Source organism: Ostrinia nubilalis, chromosome Z (assembly GCF_963855985.1).
Source record: "Ostrinia nubilalis chromosome Z, ilOstNubi1.1, whole genome shotgun sequence".
NCBI classification, from domain to species: domain Eukaryota; kingdom Metazoa; phylum Arthropoda; class Insecta; order Lepidoptera; family Crambidae; genus Ostrinia; species Ostrinia nubilalis.
The window spans coordinates 11,598,245-11,621,672 of NC_087119.1; the positions used below are offsets into that span (position 1 = coordinate 11,598,245).

Genomic DNA, 23,428 nt, shown 5'->3' on the forward strand with positions numbered 1-23,428 from the left:
TATCGCCCGCCGCATACTCGAGGTATCATTCGGGTTTGCTTGTGCGGATAAATATTTTGTATTTGCGTAATGTATGTATGTTAGCGTGATGTATGAATGTAATGTGTATGATTTTAATGTGTTAATAATATAATTATAAGCTGTAAAAATATTTTTTGTGTGATTGTTTTGTGTAATAAATAGTATAAGTGTAATAATAATGTAGGTTCCCTACACTGATTGACTGACTCACTCAACACGAAATCTCATAAACTGCAAGTGCTAGGAGTCTCAAATTTTGCACGGGGGTTCCTTTTAGAACGTAGGTGCTCACTGAGACGGAATTTTGCAAAATTCAACTCCTAAAGGAAGTCGCAGGCGGCCGCCAGTAGTTCAATAAGCAGAATCAAGAGCGAATTCTTGTCTGTACTTAAAACAACAAAATCCATTTTACTGGTCATCCTCAGTCAGATGCTTGAGTTTACTTCTCCTATTTTTTATACTAAAAATAAAGTATTGCTACACCTTAGGGGAAATTACCCTAATGTCGTATAACCCAACATCAATGCTTTTATGGAAGCATTACGAAAAATAATCTATTTCCTGTAGTTACCTCAGGGAACATAACTCAATATCGGGTAACCTTATATTAAAATATTTTTCATGAAAAAAGTACAAATCGCCAAGTATCCGTGGAATCTGTTGAAGAAACCTCAACATTGCTCGTTTGCCTCCTGTCCCATAAAAAAACTTGCAAGTTTCTGCAGCGGTTTGTTCAAGGATTAGAAGAAAAGACACGGAATTTTATTTTTAGTGGTGAAAATGTGAAAACTCTAAAAAAATTCCGAAGTAAATGCTGCATGTGCTCTTCTGTTTTAACACCTTTCTAAAGTTACAAAACTTTTATGCTTGTTTCTTGAATTTTTCTACAGAATGTGATGTTAAAATCCATCTACCTACTTACATTTCTTAACTTTCAAAGACCCAAATCTCTCATTGGATATGCTTAAGAATCCGTAGAATAAACAAGGAAGGGAAACAAGGTTTAGCCATTCATGAAATGGAAAATATCGAATAAAAACGTTTTTCTGCTAAAACATCGCGCTAAAACCGGCGCGGGCGTCACGCATCATGGAGCCGCCGCCACGCTAGAGGCTGTAACGCGCACGCGCCATCGCGCCATCCTTTATGTAACGGCCGATCTGAAGCGATCCATGGCCTAACGTCCGTTAGGAAACTTTACTCATTCATCTTTTCCCTAAAAGCGGGGAGCGGGGCCGGGGAGCGCTGCGCTACGACGCGCGTGTTACATAACACCAGCCACCCCGCTGACTTCTAGTCGAGCCGCGCCGCCGAGAGGACCGCCACCCGGCACTCCGACTCGCACCCTCGTGCCGACCGCCGCGATCCCGCGTTCTCGTACGTACCACCGTACCGTACATTACCCCTCAACTAAACTTTAACGCGCGACGGTCTCAGCACTTCCCGGCGAGGCGGTAAGCAATTTGTTTACTTGCTATAATTCTTTACTGTTTTCATACTTTCTTCTCCTCCGCTCCGCTATTTCGTTATATAACATTTTCGGTACGTGTTTTTTTGCCAGTAATCTTCATCAATTTTGACATCGTGCCAAGCGAGTGTTTTTATGAATTGTCTCTACCCCTTGCTATTTGTTAAAAGTGTGTGTTTTGTTAAATGGGAACGTGTGAACGCTTTCACTCTTTGGGCTCGCGTTAAAATCTTATCCACTACGGAAAGGTGACGGTAGTTTAACAATGAACAAAACTTTATTTGAAATCAACTTTATTGTTTTAGGGTTCCAAATTAAAGAATCGGTCGAAGGTTTTAGTGCTGCGAATAAAAGCGCCATTTGAATTGTCAAGCGTAAAACGGTTTTCAAATTATACGCCATTGTCACACCAGTAAAAGGAATCGCGTAAAACACTTTGCCGCCTCTCACCAGCTTTATTTGCTGAAAACACGCGAACAGACAATGTGTACTTCCATCATTGAATGTTCGGTACAATCAGTCGTTTCTGCAAATTCGGGTCTGTATTAAATTACAGGCACATTTCTCGGGGTGGTTATTGGATTTCCAAGGCGGCTATTTTAGTTAAGCCGTTCCTTTTTTTTGGGGACAAAGCGAATTATGCAAAGATATTGAAGCTTACGTAAATGTGATTGCGGCGTACGTCGTAGCACGTAGCCGCGGCCGTAGCCCGTAGCCCGTAGCCCGTAGACCGGAGCCCGTAGCCCGTAGGCTACTTCTAATAAAGCCACCATCATTTTACACGCCTTCATGATGGCGGGCCTTATGATTAATGCGGTACGAGAACATCATCTTCCTTTTTTGCTTTATAAAAGTGCTTCCTTTTGTTATCTTCCTTCATTTTATGGAGATTTTCGTAGCATGGTCACATGTTTCCAATAGTTAAGTTCACTTTATATAGAACTTTAATAAAATAGTCTTAAAAAAAATCAATATTTTTGTAGAAACTAAAAATCTTCCAATATTGCTTTGCTTTCCCATTTCTAAAACAATATGTAACCATTGAATAATGTTCACCTTTCATATTTCACGAGTGACGCAAAGAATTCTAATTCAGAGTGCACAGAAGGCGCAGGGTTCAAACAAAAAACAAAATTTCAATCCCCGGGGCTCGGCTTTGTTCTAATTCGAGTTTGTAACAACCCTTGTCGTTAGAATAATAAATCACGTTACTATAATAATAATAAAAAACCCGGTCGAGCATCTTTATTGTTCTTATCGTGGTCTGTTCGGACCATTTGTTGTAATTGCTCGAGATTATTATTTGAAAAAGTTCTGGGTAAAGGTGACCCGACCCGTCCACTAATTTGTGAGGGATTCATAATTATTCAGTCTTGTTGGCTGTCAAAACAAACACTTGAATAAATAACGTAGAATAAAGAAATGTTTAACTGGTATAAAATAAACAAGAAATAAGCCCGTTTTCAAAACATCCCGCTGCAACGTCTTACAACTTGATATCGGTTTGGTTGAATATTTCACGAGAAAACTCAAATAGGAATGTCTATCAAATGATTTTATGGAGACAGGAGGAAATCGATTCGCTGTCCAAAATACAGATCTTATTCGAATCGAGTCGTATTTGATCCGAGCAATTGAGATAAGCACGGTTTTTGCTATTTATCATAACTTTTCTCTTGATCCCTAGTCTCTTTCAAACTGTCTAGGGGATAATATAGGGTTTATAGAATTGCGTTGAATCTTATTTTACTTTTACTGTCCTGATAAAAAGGGAAGTTCCATTTAAAGTTTCGAATCGCCCCGGGATCTCGCTCGGATAATGCCCCGAAATTCTATAAGCATCAGCGCTGCGGATTTTCTCACCTTTTTAAGGTTCCAAAGAATTACATTAGGGCCAACTTCGTTACATGTAAAGACACATGTAACGCCAATGGAAATACATAGTCAATCTTTGTAATTATATTGCAGTAAACCTATTTTTTATTACAAAGTGAAGTAATGTTTTTAACATTATAGGTATTACAGTTTTACTATCACAAAAGTTTCGCTACATATTTTTACCATGATGTTCAATTAAAGTATGCCACTTGAATTTTAATTTAAGTGGTTGACGATTTAAATCATCTGTCAACGATTCAAATATTTTTAGCACAGTGAAATGAAATGGATATATGACTATCGGGCGGATTTAATATTCGGATTCATATTTATTTTTGTTTGTTTTACATGGATTCGAATAATATTTGTAAAGGATAGCATTTAAGTTCCGAGAGATTATTATTTATTGGTTTTTAACGTGGTTGTGGATTTAAACATGGAATCGATGTTGGTGTGAGATAATGCGGATTTTCATACCTACCTACCAAAACCCACGCATTTTTGTGTCGGAATTCTAAATGAAACGTCTCCTCAGCCAAGCACGTTTAATTCTTTTCATAGAAGAACATTTGTCTTCGAAAACAAAGATACTTGTTTTGGATTCTTTTATATTACGAGTACGTTTCATTCAAGATCACTTGCTTTATTTCCAAAAGGTTTTCTTTGGCTTGTCAAACACCGCTTTTTATGTAATTTCACTGAATGGTCCACTTTTATATCTTTAATGAATGAAGATCTGCATTGATTGATACATTTTTAATAATAAGTATTCGTCAAAAAAGAAATATTTGATTGTTCTGGCTAGTTCGTTGATGTCTTATTGCGCTTTCACAGACACGTTTGAAACTACATAGTTTTCTTTGCAGGTGTTTTTTATTGGATGAACTTATGTCTATGGATACCTTGTATCAACATGGTTTCACACAAATATTTGATTAAAAAGAAATATGTAAATAAATATGATTTTAACTGAAATAATACTATTACGAATACTTAATATAGTAATCACTTATTTAGCTTCTTTCATCATTTCTGTCTTTCATGAGGAGTCTTGGGAGAGAGCAGGTAGTGATATAACAAGGGATTTTCAGTTGAGCTTGTGACTCTGAAATTGGTCATATTGAAAATTGGAAAATTTGGACTTGGACATATTGGAAATTGGACATTTCGGGAAATGGTGATTGGTTATTTTGAGCAGAGACGCTTTAACAATTTAATCAGAAAACAAAAAAGAATTATATTGAGATAAAACATAAAGATCTTCGGAGCACGCGGAGTGGAGGAGCTCAGTTTCCAAAAGAATTTGATACTAATTTATTAATAACTAGCTGACCCGGCGAACTCTGTTCCGCCTTAAAGGCAATAAATAAGCCATCGCAATTTTTTCTTATTTGCTCACCGTTTAGACCTACCCTGTACTAGGTACGACAAACATTTTAAAACCAAAATCAGCTCAATCGGCCCAGCCGTTCTCGAGTTTTAATCAGACTAACGAACAGAAATTCATTTTTTTTTATATGGATTTACCTCATTGAAGCAACTGTACATTTGTATAGTGGTGCCATAGCTTATTATTATACTAGCTTTTGCCCGCGGCTTCAACAAAATCCGTTCAGTAGTTTTTGCGTGAAAGAGTATCAAACACCCAGACATCCACACATACCTACTTTCGCATTTATAATATTAGTAGGACTAGTAGGATTTAGTTTATGTGTACAAATGTATTTCTCTTACAAAAAGTCAATAAAGATAATAAAATTTATGTCAGTTTTATTCTCATAAAATACATCAGTTTTATTAGATTGTCATAACATTTTTATAAATGTCTTAAATCGTTGTTACTGAGTTTGGTCCTTTTAGGATATTTACTCACATGCAGTATCAAATTCCTCATTGTTTACTTCATTGTTATTCCGAATAATTTTATTCCTAAATTAACCAATTTAAGGAAAAATGTCACATTATACACAAGTTCACACTAATAGTCAGTTTTCCGCTCCACATCCTCACAGGACTGGAAGTTCACTGCATTAGTCCAAATTACTTCACTCACCTTACGAAAACACCTCACCCTACCTTACAAACTACAATATTTAAGCCAAATGTCGTAACATAGTGCGTGCAAATAACACTGTAGCACAAAGTTTCGGGCTAATGAATATTTACGGGCGGCAACAACTTTCGGCACGACAATGCTACACTAAATTGCAGTCCCAAGGCGCAGGATCTCCGTGCGGTATACCTAACGTGTAACACGGCCACTCTTGGCCAAAATTGATATTTATGACGGCAAATCCTCATACTTTCTGGGCCTTACCTAATAATGTACCTTATGACAGCCCGGCCAATCGAAGAGAGTGTGGCTCATGAACAGTCGTATACAACAGTGTTCCGCGTAATTTTTGTGTTTAAGGTACCTACCTACATAGGAAAACGAAATTTTTTGAGGTCACCACACATGAAAAATCAGTTTTTAAGTAATTGCCTTTATTCTTATGCCCGTTTTCACCATCAATCCCTAATTTTTAAGTGACCCCTATGAAAACAAAATTCCTCTCATGTGTTACCATAGGGGTCACTTAAAAATTAGGAATTGATGGTTAAAACAAGCATTACCCTTACTTCCTAAAATATGTTTATTAAGATAATATTATTTTTCCGAGGCTCACTACGGTACACCAGTGTGCCGCGGATCTGAGGCCGCGGTACACCGTTTGCGGAACACTGGTATACGAGTAGGTACAATATCGGTTGATGCGCCTAAAAACGTTTGTTGTACAGATTCCCTGATTTTTGTCTGGTTATATTTAAAGTTAATACAGTTTAGGAGAAAAATTATAAATAGAATAATCATAAGTAATATACCCTAGAGACGTTTATGTAGCGACTAAATAATGGTTTCGGAACTAAATAAATAAAGGACGTCAGATTTTTGAGGTAGGTATACAATACATGCTCGTACTCATCACACTATTATTATATGCCATTACACTACATACTGTTGTTACAATGTTTAGCTGGATGTGCCGCCATGCGTTTGACAACCTCAGAAAGTAAGCATGGCTACACACATAAAACTACTCCATAAGAATACAAGCAGTGGGTATTGTTTACCGTCTCAGTTTTACGTGCGATAAAATGTCACTAAAATATTTTATTCGTAGGTTTCAAGACCACCTTCAATAAAGGGAATAGTCCAATGAATAAATCTTGGCTAACATCTCGTTTTTGACCGCATGATTTGGTGGATCTGCAGCTGCGGGTTCGAATTCCGGCGATGATTCATGTTAGTGTGATGACGGGACTATTCCCACCTCTCGTTCCCACCGCTCCAACTCCTGTGTAGCCAGGATCTACAGCTTGACCGGCAATAAAAACCCAACATAAAAACATGAAGGTCAAGTTTGTGCCGGGGGAAAGTTAAACTGTCATTGGACCCGCAACGAAATTAATCAGAAGAATATAGGTACGAGGAGTTCGAAGTTAAGGTTCGACCTTGGTTCGACTTCCCTCCATTGCAAAGCAGATGGCAGAATAACCTATCACTATTGATGTTCCTAAGCTGCTAGGTATTGACTGCGAATAACTTTTGTACTCACTTTTCATTGACCTCAATCTTACCTGACAATTATGAAGTCGGTTAAAAATGAATATCATAGCCAAAATATGGTCTTGGGGATAATATCCAGTAACTTAAAGTAACAGTTAAAGTTTTAACCAATCCGTTACAACTTGTTACAACCTGTAAGTTTAAATAGCAAGTCAGATTTGTATCTCCAAACTTTTAATTGTGTTTGTCCTGTACTTTTCTTGTTCTATTTAGATAAATAAAGATAAAAGATTAAACTTTTTTTCAAATGATTAACAATTTCAAGATCAATTAAAATCTATAAAGTTTGGGTCGGTATGATGGTCGGTACGACAGTAAATTTAAATAATACTTAATTAATTACCCGACTACGGCAAAGCAAAAGGAAGGTTATGAGTTTGACAGGCTATGTATGTATGTATGTATGTATGTTCATGTGTTCCCTCGTAACTTCTAAACTACTTATCAGAATTCGACAAATGACATATCATTAGAAGCGTCTTAATTGTCCGCTGGTTATAGGCTATATATGGGGTTTCACAAAATCGAATGTGGCGCCCTCTAGCGGACAAAACATACAGAGTAAAAAAATAAAGTTAAGATAAATATGCCGTGTTTGGTATCATTTGAAAGCGCTTTACTTGTACATTTCGAATTGCTACTAGCATTTGCTTGTGACTTTACCTGTATTCATGGGCTGATTGCATATAATTCAGATCTTTTAGTTCATAGCTTCTTTACTACTTATTAGTTCATCAATTTAACTTTTGTTAATATGTACATATTATGCGCCACAAATACACTTTAACACCAAAATAGTACAAATAACAAAAAGTAAAAAAACTAAAACCCAACTACGACAAAAAACGACGCTGAAAAAGTATAAAACAAGATTTTCAGAATACTGAACTGAACGAAGTTGCCAATGTAGTTGCATAGTAATTTTCATGTTTGGAAAGGCGTAGTCACACGTTACTTAAACCTACCTACCGTAGCACTTTGACAACGTGTGACTGCGAAAAATTACTATGCAACTACATTGGCAACTTCGTTCAGTTCAGTATTCTGAAAATCTTGTTTTATACTTTTTCAGCGTCGTTTTTTGTCGTAGTTGGGTTTTAGTTTTTTTTTTTGTTCAATGTATTGATAAAAACTTTATGGTGTTCGTTCATATATTTATTACATATAATTATCCATATTCAGTATTGTAATATAATTGATTCAATCTTAAAACAGAATAGATATCTGCTGTTCAGCAAAAGATTTAAGTGACTCGATAATTAAATCCTAAACAACTAGGAATTCGCCCCGAGGTCGAAAGTTTTGTTTGTTTTCTCGTCCCATAGTGACCCCGGATGTGTGTACCTTTGCTGTAAAAATCCTTATTTTGGATATTAGCTTGTGAAAATTTCGCGCGACCGAAAAAGGGTCGGGAGGTGTGATATCAAAAAATATTGATTTTGTTGCGTACTTACTTGTACATACGCAGCTACTACGGCACGGTACGTTGGGTTTATAGCCAACGACGTTCGCTGCATAAGTATTAACTTTGCGTACCCATATATGCGTATAGTCTTTACATTATGTATATGGGATCGATAATTTCTTTGAAACAGAATCAATCAGGCAGTAGATTAACAACTGCGATACCGAGTCTTATCAAATCATAATACTTTGTTTTTATACTGTACTCGTTTTAAAATAGTATGCAACTTTAACCAAGCTGTAATTTAGTTTTGGTTTTCATGTTTAACGTCTTTAATGTAACTACGTAAACTTAGCAACTTTGGCAATGTCTTGGCTATCGAAAACACCATTCAATTGCCAAACCCTAAAGTTGGTGACTAAATAAATTTCTAATTGCCCCCAATCAAATTATTCCAAAGTACCACTTGCCTCAATTTGCTAGTTTCCGGCAACGGGTTGCGGTCAGCAACGAGCTTTCTCTCTCGATGAATTTAGTAGGTATTTTGTATTCATTTATTATTACATTTTTTCCATTTTGCAATATTATGCTTCGTAAGTTAAAAAGTACAAAATGTAGTTACACTAACGATAAAATCGAACAGTTTATTGAAACTGAACTGGAATAGCTAACTCCTTATTTGGTTGGATTGGAAGTTAAAAAGAGGTGATAGTTGTTGGAACTTTAATGTCAGTTTTTGGAAGGGCCTTCATAGCTTAATGACAGTCAAGATGATTTTAGACAGAGAATTAACCTTTTAAAGCATTTAAGCTTAATATCTATATTTCTAATACCTATTATAAGGCTGAAGAGTTTGTTTCTTTGCTTGAAACCGCTAATCTTAGGAACTACTAGCACAGAATAATAATAAGTACTACCACAGAATAATAATAAGTACTACGTACAGAAGTTTTACTTCGCGAAGGTATTTAAAAAAAATTATGCTCAATGTTATTAACAATATGGTGTAATTTAGCCTGTCTCAAGAGTCAAGCACCATTTTGTTGACAAACGTCAGTGATCGGCACTGCGCCGAAGCTATAGGGCTGACTTCGGTAAAATGATGTGACGTGAGGTGCCAAACTGCGGAAAATGGCGGAGGAAATACATGATTTAGCATGAATTATCATGAATAATATTAACTACTTATTTACCTCTCAGTGTCTTGAGGCAACTTAAAAAAGTATATTCTGTGTTTTTATTATTATTTAGGCAGTTAAATACTGCACAGTATTTAGTACACAATTTTCTTTATTTTCTTCCATCATACACAAGAATACGCGTGCGTGAGTCAATGTTCGCTCGTATGTGAGGCCTTGCCGAATAGTATCCTGTAGGTGGGCCATCGTGCGTGTTTTGTTTTCGATGTAAACTCGCGGAGATGAACAGGCCTGGTACTACGTACAGAAGTTTTACTTCGCGAAGGTATTTAAAAAATGTATGCTCAATGTCATTAACAATATGGTGTAATTTAGCCTGTCTCAAGAGTCAAGCACCATTTTGTTGCCAAACGTCAGTGATCGGCACTGCGCCGAAGCTATAGGGCTGACTTCGGTAAAATGATGTGACGGAAAATGGCGGAGGAAATACATGATTAAGCATGAATTATCATGAATAATATTAACTACTTATTTACCTCTCAGTGTCTTGAGGCAACTTAAAAAAGTACATTCTGTGTTTTTATTATTATTTTGGCAGTTAAATACTGCACAGTATTTAGTTCACCATTTTCTTTATTTTCTTCCATCATACACAAGAATACGCTTGCGTGAGTCAATGTTCGCTCGTATGTGAGGCCTTGTCGAATAGTATCCTGTAGGTGGGCCATCGTGCGTGTTTTGTTTTCGAAGTAAACTCGCGGAGATGAACAGGCCTGCTACTAGTCCGATTTAAATAATTATTTTTGTGTTGAGGAAGGCTGTATAAGCTATATAACATCGTCCTACAGCCAATAGGGGCGGAGCAGTAAAGAAAGATGTTTTAGAAATGGGAAATAGGTACATATTATTTAAACTATTTTCAGGCGTACGAAGTCGCGGGCACAGCTAGTCTAGCTATAAAGCTAAGTTACTTTATGTAGGTACAGATTCTTGAAGTGTCGTGCTTTCACACGAAAGCAGGTTCCAGGAAGCTTCTAAAAGGAAAACTCGATTGCCTTGTTTCGGCCATTGATAGAAGAGTTCCGAGACGCCCGGTCCTTTGATTAGTCAAACCATACAAACTTTCCATACACATGTACAAGAGGGTTTATCAGGAAACGCCGGGTGTAAGCCACAGAGCCAATGGCGGATGGCCTCTCTCAGTAAACACAATTAAAGCTAAACATACCTATTTAGATTGTTATTGTGTACCAGGGATGTTATGGATATCCGTAACCGTAACCGAAACTATCGGATATCCGAAATAAAAAAATATCCGTAACCGAAACCGATTCAAAAGTTACGGATAGTTTCGGATAAAGGCGGAGTCTAAATCTTAATATTTTTAAATATTTGTTACTTGTCTGGCATTCCCTGGCACCATCTAATAATACCCCCGTCTGTTTTACCTTTATTATGGGTGTCGACATAGTACATAAAGTTACATCTTTAAAATTCTAATATCCGTAACCGAAATTATCCGAAACTTTCGGATAATCCGAAATGATTTCGAATCCGTAACCGTATCCATAACCGAAACTCATGCCTGTTGTATGCCTACGAGGCTACGAGTATCTCATCCGTTCAATAATAGAAATAGAATGATATTATTTTATTTAAGAACGTTTGTGAAAGTGACCCTAAGGGGTTTGGTTGTGAAAAGGTCTTGATTTGTATAACATTCAGTATGTACTCGTAGTTCTGACTTGTGGATTTGTCATGAAATATCGACAAGCTCCTGCGTATGATCCTAAAGTCGGATTCTTTAGAAATTTCCCTATATGTAAACAAATATGGCCAACTGACATTAAAACATTATTATAATCTGTGCCCTAGTGAGGCGACAAAACCTCTCGTTAATCGCGGATTGAAATTATTGTAGTACTTACGTACCTATAGAAAGAATTTATAATGCTTTATAAAGCAGTGCATTAAACAATTAGTAGTACATTCAATGAAGAAAAAATACATTGTTGATTAAGACCCTATTTAAATCTATTTAAATGCAATCAGTAATAAAAATGATTGAATAATTGAAATGAAATCGATTAAATTTACCGATTATTGTCTATGATTTACAGGTTACAACACTGATGTGTCAGAGACAACATGGAGATAACACATAATTTTAAACTTCAAGTCAATTTGACAAGTCTCACAAATTTTCAACGTCCACATATTTTGCTAAAATAATTTGTTTAAAGATTGATTCCAAACTTGTATAATCGTGAGAATAAAGTTGGTTTCATGGGCTTGTGAAATAATGTGTATGATATTATGAACACGTAAGTGATTATGGTGTTATTGTGTGCACAAGTGTTTGTTTACATTTGAGGAAATTTCTAAAGAATTTAGGTACCTATACAAAGTTGGATTTTGTATAAGTACCTAGATAAATTCTGTCCGAAATTGAGGACAAACAAAAAGTTCATATTTCAATTTTAAATTCAATTATTATTGTGATTTGAAGCAGTTGCAAACATTGAGAGTTTTCGCGATTGAAAAATCCGCCAGATGGCTATACGAAGACGCGAGGTCCAAATGCTGCGTGATTGGTGGATTTTGACATATCTGTCAATGTCATGTCAAAAATCATGCAGCATTTGGACCTCACGTCTACGTATTGCCATCTGGCGGATTTTTCAATCGCGAAAACCTTCATTGAAACGTTCTTTGTACGAGTTTATACATTTGTTTTGTAGACGCATATGCTAACAATTTACCAAGTAGGTACTAAACTGTTGGACAGAATCCACGATTCAGTGGAAATGGTCCAAGAGCACTCGCAGTGTAATTATAAGTTATGTGAAGCTAAAATTAAGCCAAATGACGGCATTTTCACCAACATTAAACTTAAGCTTTATTGTTCTTAAGTCGGGTGCACACATGCTTGCCAAACCTTGACAAGCTTGTACAGATTTATACGTGTAGATAGATTTTGGGCAACAAAGCAAGACGGCAATTGATTGCGATGGATACAATGTGAATAAACACATTTATACCCGGAATCCTCAAACACAGACGAATTGGCTACTTTAACGGTAACTGCTGAAATACAACAGCGGTTAATATTAATTGAAAGACACTATAAGATTGTGGTAGGTAGCCACGCAGCCGAAGAGCAAACACTAGTTTCAACAAAATCGAGAAGAAAATTTCAACCCCACTGGGATTCGAGCCCGGGGCTTCTGGATCTGGTCTTACCATTAGGTCACAAAGCTGAAACCATCTTTTCAACACTTCTATATTGCAGGACGCCTACGATCTGGGCACTCAGACAGATCGAGTACCTTGTATAATAACATTCTAAAACAACAAACCTCCGAAATACTGTGGGCGGTATTCTACTAAAACACGGTTTAGCTGATTATTCCATGCCGGTTTCTGTATTCGGCCTAGTTCGGCGACAAAAGCTTGATAGAGCTTCGGTAACTACCGGGACGCATTGATTGACACATATTTCGTCAACCAAACACATGCACTAATGAACAAATGAACAAATGAAATACCACTGTGGATAGGTACGTGGCTCAACATAATTTATTCGAGAACGGAATAGTTATAACAATCCGCAGATATCACACATAAAGATTTACCAGCGTAGAATTAATAATTATGTGAATGCAACTTAACACGATCTACTTGAATGAAAGCAAGATATTCAATAAAGTGTAAACAATAAGCACTTAAAAGAATACCTAGTTACCTATTACAATATTTTCTCTATAAAAATCTATTTCATCTCAAAGACGGACAGAAAATTGAGTGCACTCGTTTGTGTCTATTCGTAAGTGGGCAACTTTGTGTTCTTTCTCCATCCATCTAGAAAATCGGACTAGCGGTCGAATAGTATGGATGTTGTTCCTTTATGGCTGGCTATTTGTAAAATTGTGCATTTTATTTATTCAAGAATAAAGTGTCTAGCATTTGATCATAGTTGAAGGAAATAAAATAACTAAAGCCCGGTCTCTAAGCACGTAGAATTTTGTCCAATGAACCCAAGCTACCCATCCTTATCGCGCGCGCGTAATTATATTGCTGTCGCGACTGTGCGACTGGCGCCCGCAGCGAGCGCGCGAGCGCAACAGCAACATAATTACGCGCGAGCGATAAGGATGGGTAGCTTGGGGTCATTGGACAAAATTCTACGTGCTCAGAGACCGGTTTCTAATTTAAAATCACCAATATTTTACAGCTATACTTAGTCATCTCGGTCGTAACTTCTGCAGAGTAGAATAAGAACATCGTCTTGACATGGAGGTCATGGGGCCGACTAAGGGACAAGTATGCGAACATCAGACCTCATTCATTGGTTGGGTTTTTATTGCGATCAAGCTGTAGATCCTGGCTACACAGGAGTTGCAGCGGTGGGAACGAGAGATGGGAATAGTCCCAAACATCAGACCTCCCCAACCCACCTGGCCAGCGTGGGGAGTGTACGAGTAGGCCAAGTCCTCCATTTGCCTCTGAGAATAATTAAAGGGGGTGGTGCTCCTGCAGTGGAAACTAAACAAAAGCTGGTGATATAAATGCTGATTATAAAATTCACTAAGGAGAATCTCAGAAACTTATGTTTGAAGAGATGCATCGTGATGATCCCTACAATCATAGAGCTAAAGGCACTGGTTACCTAAAAAGCTGTCCAAAAAATGGATTAGCTTTGAAAAGAATGTGACCAATCGCGATTCGCCTAACAAAAAATAACGCTCTACCACTGATGTAAAATCCCGTGAGGTTTTATATTTTCAACCCATCGCACTGCAGAAGCCAATTTCGTAAAATGCTATTTTCTAAAATTCCGTTAAAAAGTTACAAAGCGAACTTTCAACGTTGGCATTTATTTTACAAAAGTATAGAAAGAAAAATGCAACGAGAAATACTTTATTCTCCGTAGTCTATAGAAATGGTAGTTTCTAGATGTGAAAAAATTTCTAAATGGCAGGTAATCACTACCTAGTATCATTTTTGACCCTTAAAGAAAGAAATTACTTAATTGTTTGCTAAAGCCACAGCGAGCTTTAAAAGAAATTCTTTGTAGATTGAGCAAAAAATGTTGTACAACAATTCCGATGTTGTTTAACTTTGAGATAAGTAATACTTTGACACTGGAGTTTGGTTGGAAAAAAGTTTCGATATAAATACCGGAGTTTCGTGAGAGTTTTCATCAAATTGTCCGTTTTATATTAGCTCTATTTTTCGTTTCTATTCGCGGTACGCTTGACCACAATAGGCTTTTATTTGACCAGGTCTTTGTAAGGGTATTAGAACGTCATGTGACGTTTGTGCCATACAGCTAGCAAAGCTGATCTTTTTTATCATTCGGTTGTTGTATTTGGATTTTAGTTTAGCGATTTTTATAACCCAAATAGGAATTGCATTTTTCTCGCTTTCATTATGGAATACGCGTTACAGTGTTAACCCCAGGTTAAACCTAATCTTTACGCTTATGCAATGTTGTTTATTATTGACATATTTACTTACTTATTTAACTCAAGACTAACAATGACGTAAACTTAGGGCATCAATCAAAATAAATGGTTATAGGTACATTTATTTTACATTTTTCAACATGAGAAAATGTCTTAAGTATTCAAACTCTCACTTAAATACAGGACCGCAATCATATAACTTGATCTTTAAAGGATCGAGAACAAACGCCGTAAAATTTTCATGAGGCGAGGATTAACGAGCATTATGCCAAAGTTTAGTAATCTCAACTATTTATTATTAATGACAGTGGAGTGAGTTTTTAGAGGTCCCCCGACACTTGTGGCTTTTGCTGTTAGGCTGGATTTGCTTCCGCCATCTTGGGGTAATGTTCAAGGTGTTCCTACCTAACCTACCTACACGAAGAGGAATAATTTTGATCATGATGATTCTACCTACCAAACCGACGGCTGTTTTAATTTAGGGTAGTATTATTAGGCTTGAACACAATTGATGAAATTAAGGCTCAGTTGCATCATCTTACTTTAACTTTGACAATGGTAAAAAAACTGTCAACTATAGTTATTGTGAAAGTTAGGTGGAACTCGGCCTAAGTATACAAAATAGCAAAATAAACACAAATTTCCATTATGACTGAAATTCGGATTTTATAAAACTTTTCAGATTACATAAAATATCCGTTACCACATTAAATAAAAATGTATTAAGCTTACCACAAATAAGTAGTTAAGTTTATTGTCATTGCAACTAATTAGGCACACATCGATTTTATCCCGCATTGCAAGCGGTTGACATCAAAGGCTTTTTCGAATGCATGAATCATGAGCTGTTTTAATCCTTTGTAATGCTATAGGATTATGGCACCCATTGGTTGGATATCCAATCACTTTAATGGTTAGTGTTTCGATACCAACCAGTGAGTAACAAGTTGGTTTTATTTATTTTAATCTGTTTTCATCACTGTTTTAATACCCAATCGTTAAAACTAGATATTATCGTTTCATATTTGTTTTGTCAATTATGTAAGTACCTAAGTAGGTACGAACATTTGTAAAGTTTCAAAACCGAATAGGTACTTGAAGGTATCAAGTAGATATGAACTATTTGAATAAAAAAATAGATTAGTGTTAAATACAATACAATAACTAAATTAGTATAAAATTGATAAACGAAGCACAGATGGCTCGAGAGCAATGTTCAAAGTTGAGCTTACAAAGTTTTTGGTTCAAAACTTTTAGGCTGGGTTGCACCATCTTATTTTAACTTTGACAAACGTCAAAAGTCTGTCAAACTCCATACAAAAATACCGGTTGTCGTTATAGTTACTGTTAAAGTTAGGTGGTGCAACTCAGCCTTAATTTAGTTTAGTGGAATTCGTCATTCGCTGAAGTTTTAACGTAAATGCAACATAGTAACACCTAAAGCGCGGTTAAAGTAAATGGCATTAAAACAGGCCACGGTGCTGCAAAAAGTAATATCGGGTGATTGGTAACATAGTTATACGCAGCATGATTAAAACTCCGCTGACCAGACACGACTTAAAAAATATAACCCTCCTGGCGCAGTCGGATAAAAAGGGTACAAAAATGCACTTTGATAGGGTTGTCACTTAAGATAAAGAAACAAGTTGTTGTTAACTTTTCTTGTATTTTAGTCTTCTTGCTTGGGTATTCAATTCTTAAGTTTCAAATAAGCTTCATGGTGACAAAATTATTGTCATTGCATCAAACTAATTCGATTTTAAGTTACAAGAAAATGATTACATTTTATGCATTCCTTGATTGATTCTGTCACAAGAAACAAACATTTATAGCTAACACGTTTTTAAAACTCTTAAACCAAAATATATGTATATGTATTTTCCATTAACCAAAGTTCTTAGGCTTTTAAGGTCCCATGAATCAGCGTTTTCACGCACAGCAGCATACAATTTGTTGTGTAGGTTTCTTTAATTAATCACTTGCCTAAGTGCTAGCCCTAAGTGTTCAACTGGCCGACGTAAACTGATTTTCTCATAGTAATGGGTGGCTAGCGCATACGTGTTCTAATTTGACGATGCTCGTGTTTATGCGACCTAGCTGAATAAATGCTAATTAATTCTCATTACTTAGTCATGTGTTAAATCTCCACTAGTTTAGGCGAATATTTGATTGGGATTGCTGAAATAGTCCAGTCAATGAATGCCTTAACGACGGTGTAGAGAGAAATCCGTGGAACACAATTTCTGACCTCGGGACTTTATATAGACTAGTTAGAAGGTGAACATAGCAAAAGTCCCCGCCCTTAGCCCTTGAGCCGGCGGGGAGAGGGGGGTTTAAAGGTACCACTTTTCGGTTTTTTGCTTAATCCTCGGAAACTATGCGTCCTAGTGACATGACTACTATGAACCAAAAAAAGCTTATTCAATTTGCTACAGGTGAGATATTCAAGTTTTTCTATATCTTGTATAGTTTTCGCGGCATCTGCTCTAGAAGGTCTGTAATATTGGAAATTTTATTTTTGTCTTACATGTTCCCATCAGGTGAAAATCGACTTAATCAACATTGAGCAAACATTCTAGATATGCGGGAGCATGTTAAGCCTAGTTCCAGGGAGGGGACTGTACCGTGTGTATATTTAGACGAACCATTTGCAGCCACTTTTGACTCCTCATCACTCAAAAACTACTGTGCGTTAAAACTTCAAATTTGGCTCATGTGTTGAGACTTACGAGATAAACATCAACTTCAAATTTCATAAATATACCTCAAACGGTTATTTAGGTATTGACGTTCAAAAATCGACATTTAGAGCACTAAAATCTATCTATTACCTGTGACATGTTAAAATTTACTGGTTTTTTGTTTCTTCCTTTGTATTTACACATCTACCTATCTGCATGCCAAATTTGAACCTTCAAAGTCATCTGGAAGTGGTTAGAATTTGGTCTATAGGTCAGACATGTAGATTTTTGGACGTCAATACCTAAAGAACCGTTTGAGGTATATTAATGAAATTTGAAGCTGATGTTTATCTCGTAAGTCTCAACACATGAGCCAAATTTGAAGTGTTAACGCACAGTAGTTTTTGAGTGATGAGGAGTCAAAAGTGGCTGCAAGTGGTTCGTCTAAATATACGCACGGTGCAGTCCCCTCCCTGGAACTAGGCTTAACATGCTCCCGCATGTCTAGAATGTTTGTTCAATGTTGATTAAGTCGATTTTCTTCTGATGGGAACATGTAGGACAAAAATAAAATTTCCAATATTACAGACCTTCTAGAGCAGATGCCGCGAAAACTATACAAGATATAGAAAAACTTGAATATCTCACCTGTAGCAAATTGAATAAGCTTTTTTCGGTTCATAGTAGTCATGTCACTAGGATGCATAGTTTCCGAGGATTAAGCGAAAAACCGAAAAGTGGTACCTTTAAACCCCCCTCTCCCTGCCGGCTCAAGGGCTAAGGGCGGGGACTTTTGCTATGTTCACCTCCTAACTAGTCTAAATAAAGTCCCGAAGTCAGAAATTGTGTTCCATGGATTTCCATCTATAACGCTTTATTGACTGGACTAAAACTCGTGGCGGGGTCGTTTATTTAGCGGATTGTTATGGCTGTATGACGGAACGACGCTTGAAATTTGATTGAAACCTTTGTTTAGTTTATTATTGAAACTCAATCAATTAAAGTTTTTAATTGAATTAAAAGTTTTTCATAAAAAAAACTCTTAAAACTCATTTATTTATGCAAGTAGGCTTTTCAAAAGCACTTTTACACGTCCCATACGTTGGTATTCTACTCTATTTCTAAATACTGTTTGTGGTTTAAATTAGGCTTTTTCAAAAGTACTTACGCCTTCGTTGAATTTAAAGGTTTCTTTGTGCTTACCAATATAAACATAATCAATCTTAAATTAACAGAAAATATGAAAAAATGCAATACAAAATTCGGCTTCACGCTGGATCCGGATAAAATACTTTAGGAACGGCACCCATTTCACTGCATTCATTAACAGTAAGTAGGTAGGTAAGTACTATTAATTTTTGATGTGCTTTTCATTTTCCAATTACGGCGCACTGCGTTAAAGTAATTGAATCGCCATTTTACAGTTAAAGTGTTATTATTTGTTTCCTCGATCAAGTTCAGAAGTCCGCTTGACTGCGTCTTTTTGCAGTCTCCGAGCAAAACTGCGACGAGGACAGTTCAAAGTTTCAGCGAAACTTACTTGGTGGTGGCTCGCAACAAAGCGACGAAATGCGATGCAAGAAAATATGCATAAAAAATTTTGTGTCACTCGTTATCATGTCCCGTTGTAAGCATTGGCACAAAGTGACTCAGGTACCTACTCCAACAATTAGTGATCTATATTTATAAAAGCGAAAGGACAATGATTGACTGACTCACTCATCACTAAATCTCAGAAACTACAAGTGCTAGGAGTCTCAAATTTTGCATGGGGGTTTCTTTTAGAACATAGGTGCTCACTAAGACGGGATTTTGCAAAATTCAACCCCTAAGGGGGTAAATCAGGATTTACGCATACGAAGTCGCGGGCGGCTGCTAGTCAATTTATAAAAGCGAAATACCACTCACGAAATTTCAGCAACTATCACACCTACAAACTTAAAATTTGGCAGGCAGGTTCCTTAGAGAGTATCATCAGCTAAGAACGGATTTTACGAAACTCCATTCCTAAGAGGGTAAAACGGGGTCCAGGCGCACGAAGTCGCGGGCGGCCGCTACGAGTAAGAAGTCAGTAAAACATTCTCACCAACGATAACGTTGTAATATTGTATCATGTTTATTATTTACGTTGTTGCAAATAGATTCGGGGATAAATTATTAATATTATCCTCCTAGACATCTAATCCTCCGTTCACCGGCGAAATGTAGTCTCTACAGGCCTATTTGAAATTTAGATCACTAATTTTAACAAAGGTTTTGCTGTATAATATAAGCTTCAACAGTATTCACGAGAGCATGATACTCGTATTCGAAACTATGTTTAATTTTGTAATAACGTGTTCACACATCATAGATATTCGTTGAAATGTATGCTTAGGTATTAGTGTTTTTATTAAAGTATAGATAAAGGGCAATGTTTAGCGAATACGAAGATTTTTCGAACATTGAATAATTGTTTGAACCACCAGGTAAATCACGTATCCTATGGTCATTCGTATCAATAAACGCCTTCACACTTGTCCCATCAATATTCTACAACGAGAATCTAGTGAACGCAGCTCCAAATGTATTGAATGGCCACTCAGCGTGGATGATTGCGATTGTTTCTAGCGGGGGTGTTCGCCGAGTGGACTCGAGGGAAAACGGGGAGGCCTACAAAAACAAGCAGACTTGCATACAAATAACCGAATTACACGACCGTCGCCGCCCGGCCCAATCAGATCTGATGAAACCCCCCTGAAACTGAAACCTGGGAAAGCCCATATTTCAGTTTTTACTATCCACTCTAAGTGCCTTCTGTGAAATAGCTTTTAAAACACATGTGCTTCTTGTATAAATGTCCCGGTGCTGCCGCGCGCAGTGGGCGTTGGAACGATTAAATTTTATTTATTTGCGACCGGTGTTTTTCCAGTTACGAACTTTTTGATGTAAAAAGTAATATTGAAGCTGCAAAGAAACGGTTTCGCGCAATATTACATTTGGGTTTTAGCTATTTCTAGCAGAAGATTTATGTTTGACATTGGCTTGTTGGTTGCATTTTAAACGTAAATTAAGATGTTGATTTACTTACTAGATGCTTACAACTTAATATAATAATGTCAAAAAAGAAAAATCTTAACTTTATTTTTTAAAACTATTATTCGAAGAATCGAAAATTACATATTTAGGATTTTACACAAAATAATCATCCTGATACCTCCGGAAGTAGGTTTTCGATTCTTCGCTTATTCTAAATAATGAACATCATCTAGGTTCCAATTTTATAAGGTCACTTTTTACGCAGTCAGGAACATTATAGGACTGTTTCACACTAACGAATGGCGAGCGAGTTCAATGCAAGGCGAAAACAAGTTTGCAGCGAGAAGGCAGCGAGAATTTGCCGCCTTTGTGCAAAGGCGCAGCAAGCAAGCTAAATACGTACGGTATTTCCGACAATCCGCATACGTATTGCAGACAATCAGAAGAGCTAATGAATCTCAGCACCCTGAATTCTCGTATTTTCAGGTCTCTCTAATTTCGGCGTCTTGATTGATGAAAGAGGGACGGATTTTTCCTTATCTAAAGTCGGTAACGTCGTTTATTATCGAACGTAATATTTTCCATTCATCATTGGATACTGGCGAGATGCTGTTAGCTTTGTAAGTTTGAAGCAACAAGCAACGGAAACGAAAGAACTAAGAACAATGGCACTTTAACTAAGTGACAAGAATGACTGCAGTGTGCTTCCAAACAAGTCAACTTGTGAATGCAATCAAGATTAATACGTGATTTGTGTCTCATGCAAAAAGTGAATACTTAAGACGTGAGTATACAATACATTTCACCAGTGTCATTTGAAACAGGTGTTTGATAGGTACTCGACTCGCTCGCAAATCGCTAGTGCTACTAATTATACGTATAGGTACATTCAAAAACATTAGGTACCTTCAAACTAAACTAGGTAAACTTAACAACAATATAGCTTATAAATCTGTAAACGAAGTTGCCACTTTACTGATTTGTTCTTAATATAATGATAAAATCCATCGGGATCAATTCCATGAAAACTTTTAAAACCCAGCGCGCGTAAGTAACAGCCTTAATACACTTTTATATTTTCCAATTTTGCGATCGGGAACGGTTGGTTTTATTAAATAAAAAATAATTTTGCACATTTTTATTGTGTGGTGTGATATTGTTACAAATTGGATTATCGTGAAAATGTTTAAGTATCCATTCCGTTACAATGTAGGCAGTTAGAGTAATTTTATTTTTAGCGAGTAAAAATCCAAATTTTTAGTAAGTAGTAGTAGGTAGTTTCGTGTTACTGCCATCTGAAATGAAAGAGAAGAGGCAGTCTTACTTATCTTCTCTTTATACCTACTTTTAACCATATTTACTTCAGAGCTGCAAGGAATGTTACTTAGTTCAGTTTAGGCTGGACTGCACTGCCTCTTTAGATTCGTACATTTTATTGTTTTTGGACCCAATAGAAACATTAGGTATTCTATTCCATTCTGTTCTATCGATTGATTGACCAGTAACGAGATTAATTTTAACTCGTAACAAGATCCCAAGCAATCGACCTTTCCAAAGTTAACTAAGTAACCTACGTACAGTCACGTCACTAGTCGAATACCTTAATGTTCCAAACGATTCGATTTCGTACCACATCTCAATATTTGTTTACAGAAGAGAATTCGCCTGTATTAACAAATACATTGAGGAACTATTTGCAAACACGATAATTATTATTATTATTGACTGGATTGCTACCATGTACCTTATTATGAGCCTCCGATATTTCGGCACTGTTGCAAGCGCCATGATCACGGATTAAGGTACATGTTAGTTAATCCCGTCAATAATAATTATTCTGTTAGTTTAGTGACCATGAAAGTTTAAAACAATATATTTGCAAACACATCAAACAAATGACACGAAATCTAACAAGATATTCTACAAATCATAGATCGACTTCCATGCCTTCCAGGCATAACGAGTACGCATAGAGATTAATTTTAACTGACACTATGGATTTGCTGGCGTTAACCAAAGTTAAGCGTAGGGTCTCATTTCACGCCTTAGTCATGTTCAAATTTATGCTTTAACTTCGCTCTAAAGTTTTGATGAAGACACGCGCGTTCCCTTCATTTATTTGGTTATCGAGAGATTAGTTCTACGCGCGATTAACTTCAGTTTCGCTATCGGTGAGTGGTATTTAAACCTTCGTTGAAGTCGTAACTAAAGTACTTACTGAAGTTTATCAAAACAGTAAGTACAGAATCACCACAGATATTTCAAATGCAGTGTTGTTTTATTATGATCACGCAAAGAAATAAAAGTTTTAAGGGTGCGTTGACAGTACCTAAGCTTACTGAAAAACTGGCGTATGAATGGTTATTGAAATTCATGTACTGTTTCTTCTTAGCACAGGCTCATTTATTGTCCCGAAGCAGTGGTCAAAGAAAAAGTTAATCAAATAAACTACTTTTGTTAGGTACCTTTTTAACTGTATGAGTTTTATTGCAAGTAAACGTCTATTTAATACTAAATTAAAACAATCAAATTAAGCCAAGGTAAACTTGTCTAATACTAGACTCAATTGAGCTTGAATTCAACTTACAGAGCTTATTCAGAGATGGTGAAAGATAGGCCCTTAGTCTGCGGACACGAAACTGGCGACGCCCGAGCGATGGCGACGCGACGCGACTGCCGAGCGATGGCAAAGCGACGATGAGGAGTACTATTGCGATCGCCCCGCTCCGCCGCCCTGGAC

The 23,428-nt window shown here is 36.7% G+C and overlaps 1 protein-coding gene across 2 annotated transcripts in view; it reads left to right on the forward strand.

The window, feature by feature from the left end:
* Window positions 1-1,338: 1,338 nt before the first annotated feature.
* The window catches only part of LOC135086768 (frequenin-2), a 275,388-nt gene continuing 253,298 nt past the window's right edge, over window positions 1,339-23,428 (forward strand). For both annotated transcript variants that reach the window (XM_063981558.1, XM_063981560.1), the window contains exon 1: window positions 1,339-1,475. The gene's annotated coding sequence lies outside the window, so the exon portion shown is untranslated. The remainder of the gene's footprint in view (window positions 1,476-23,428) is intronic.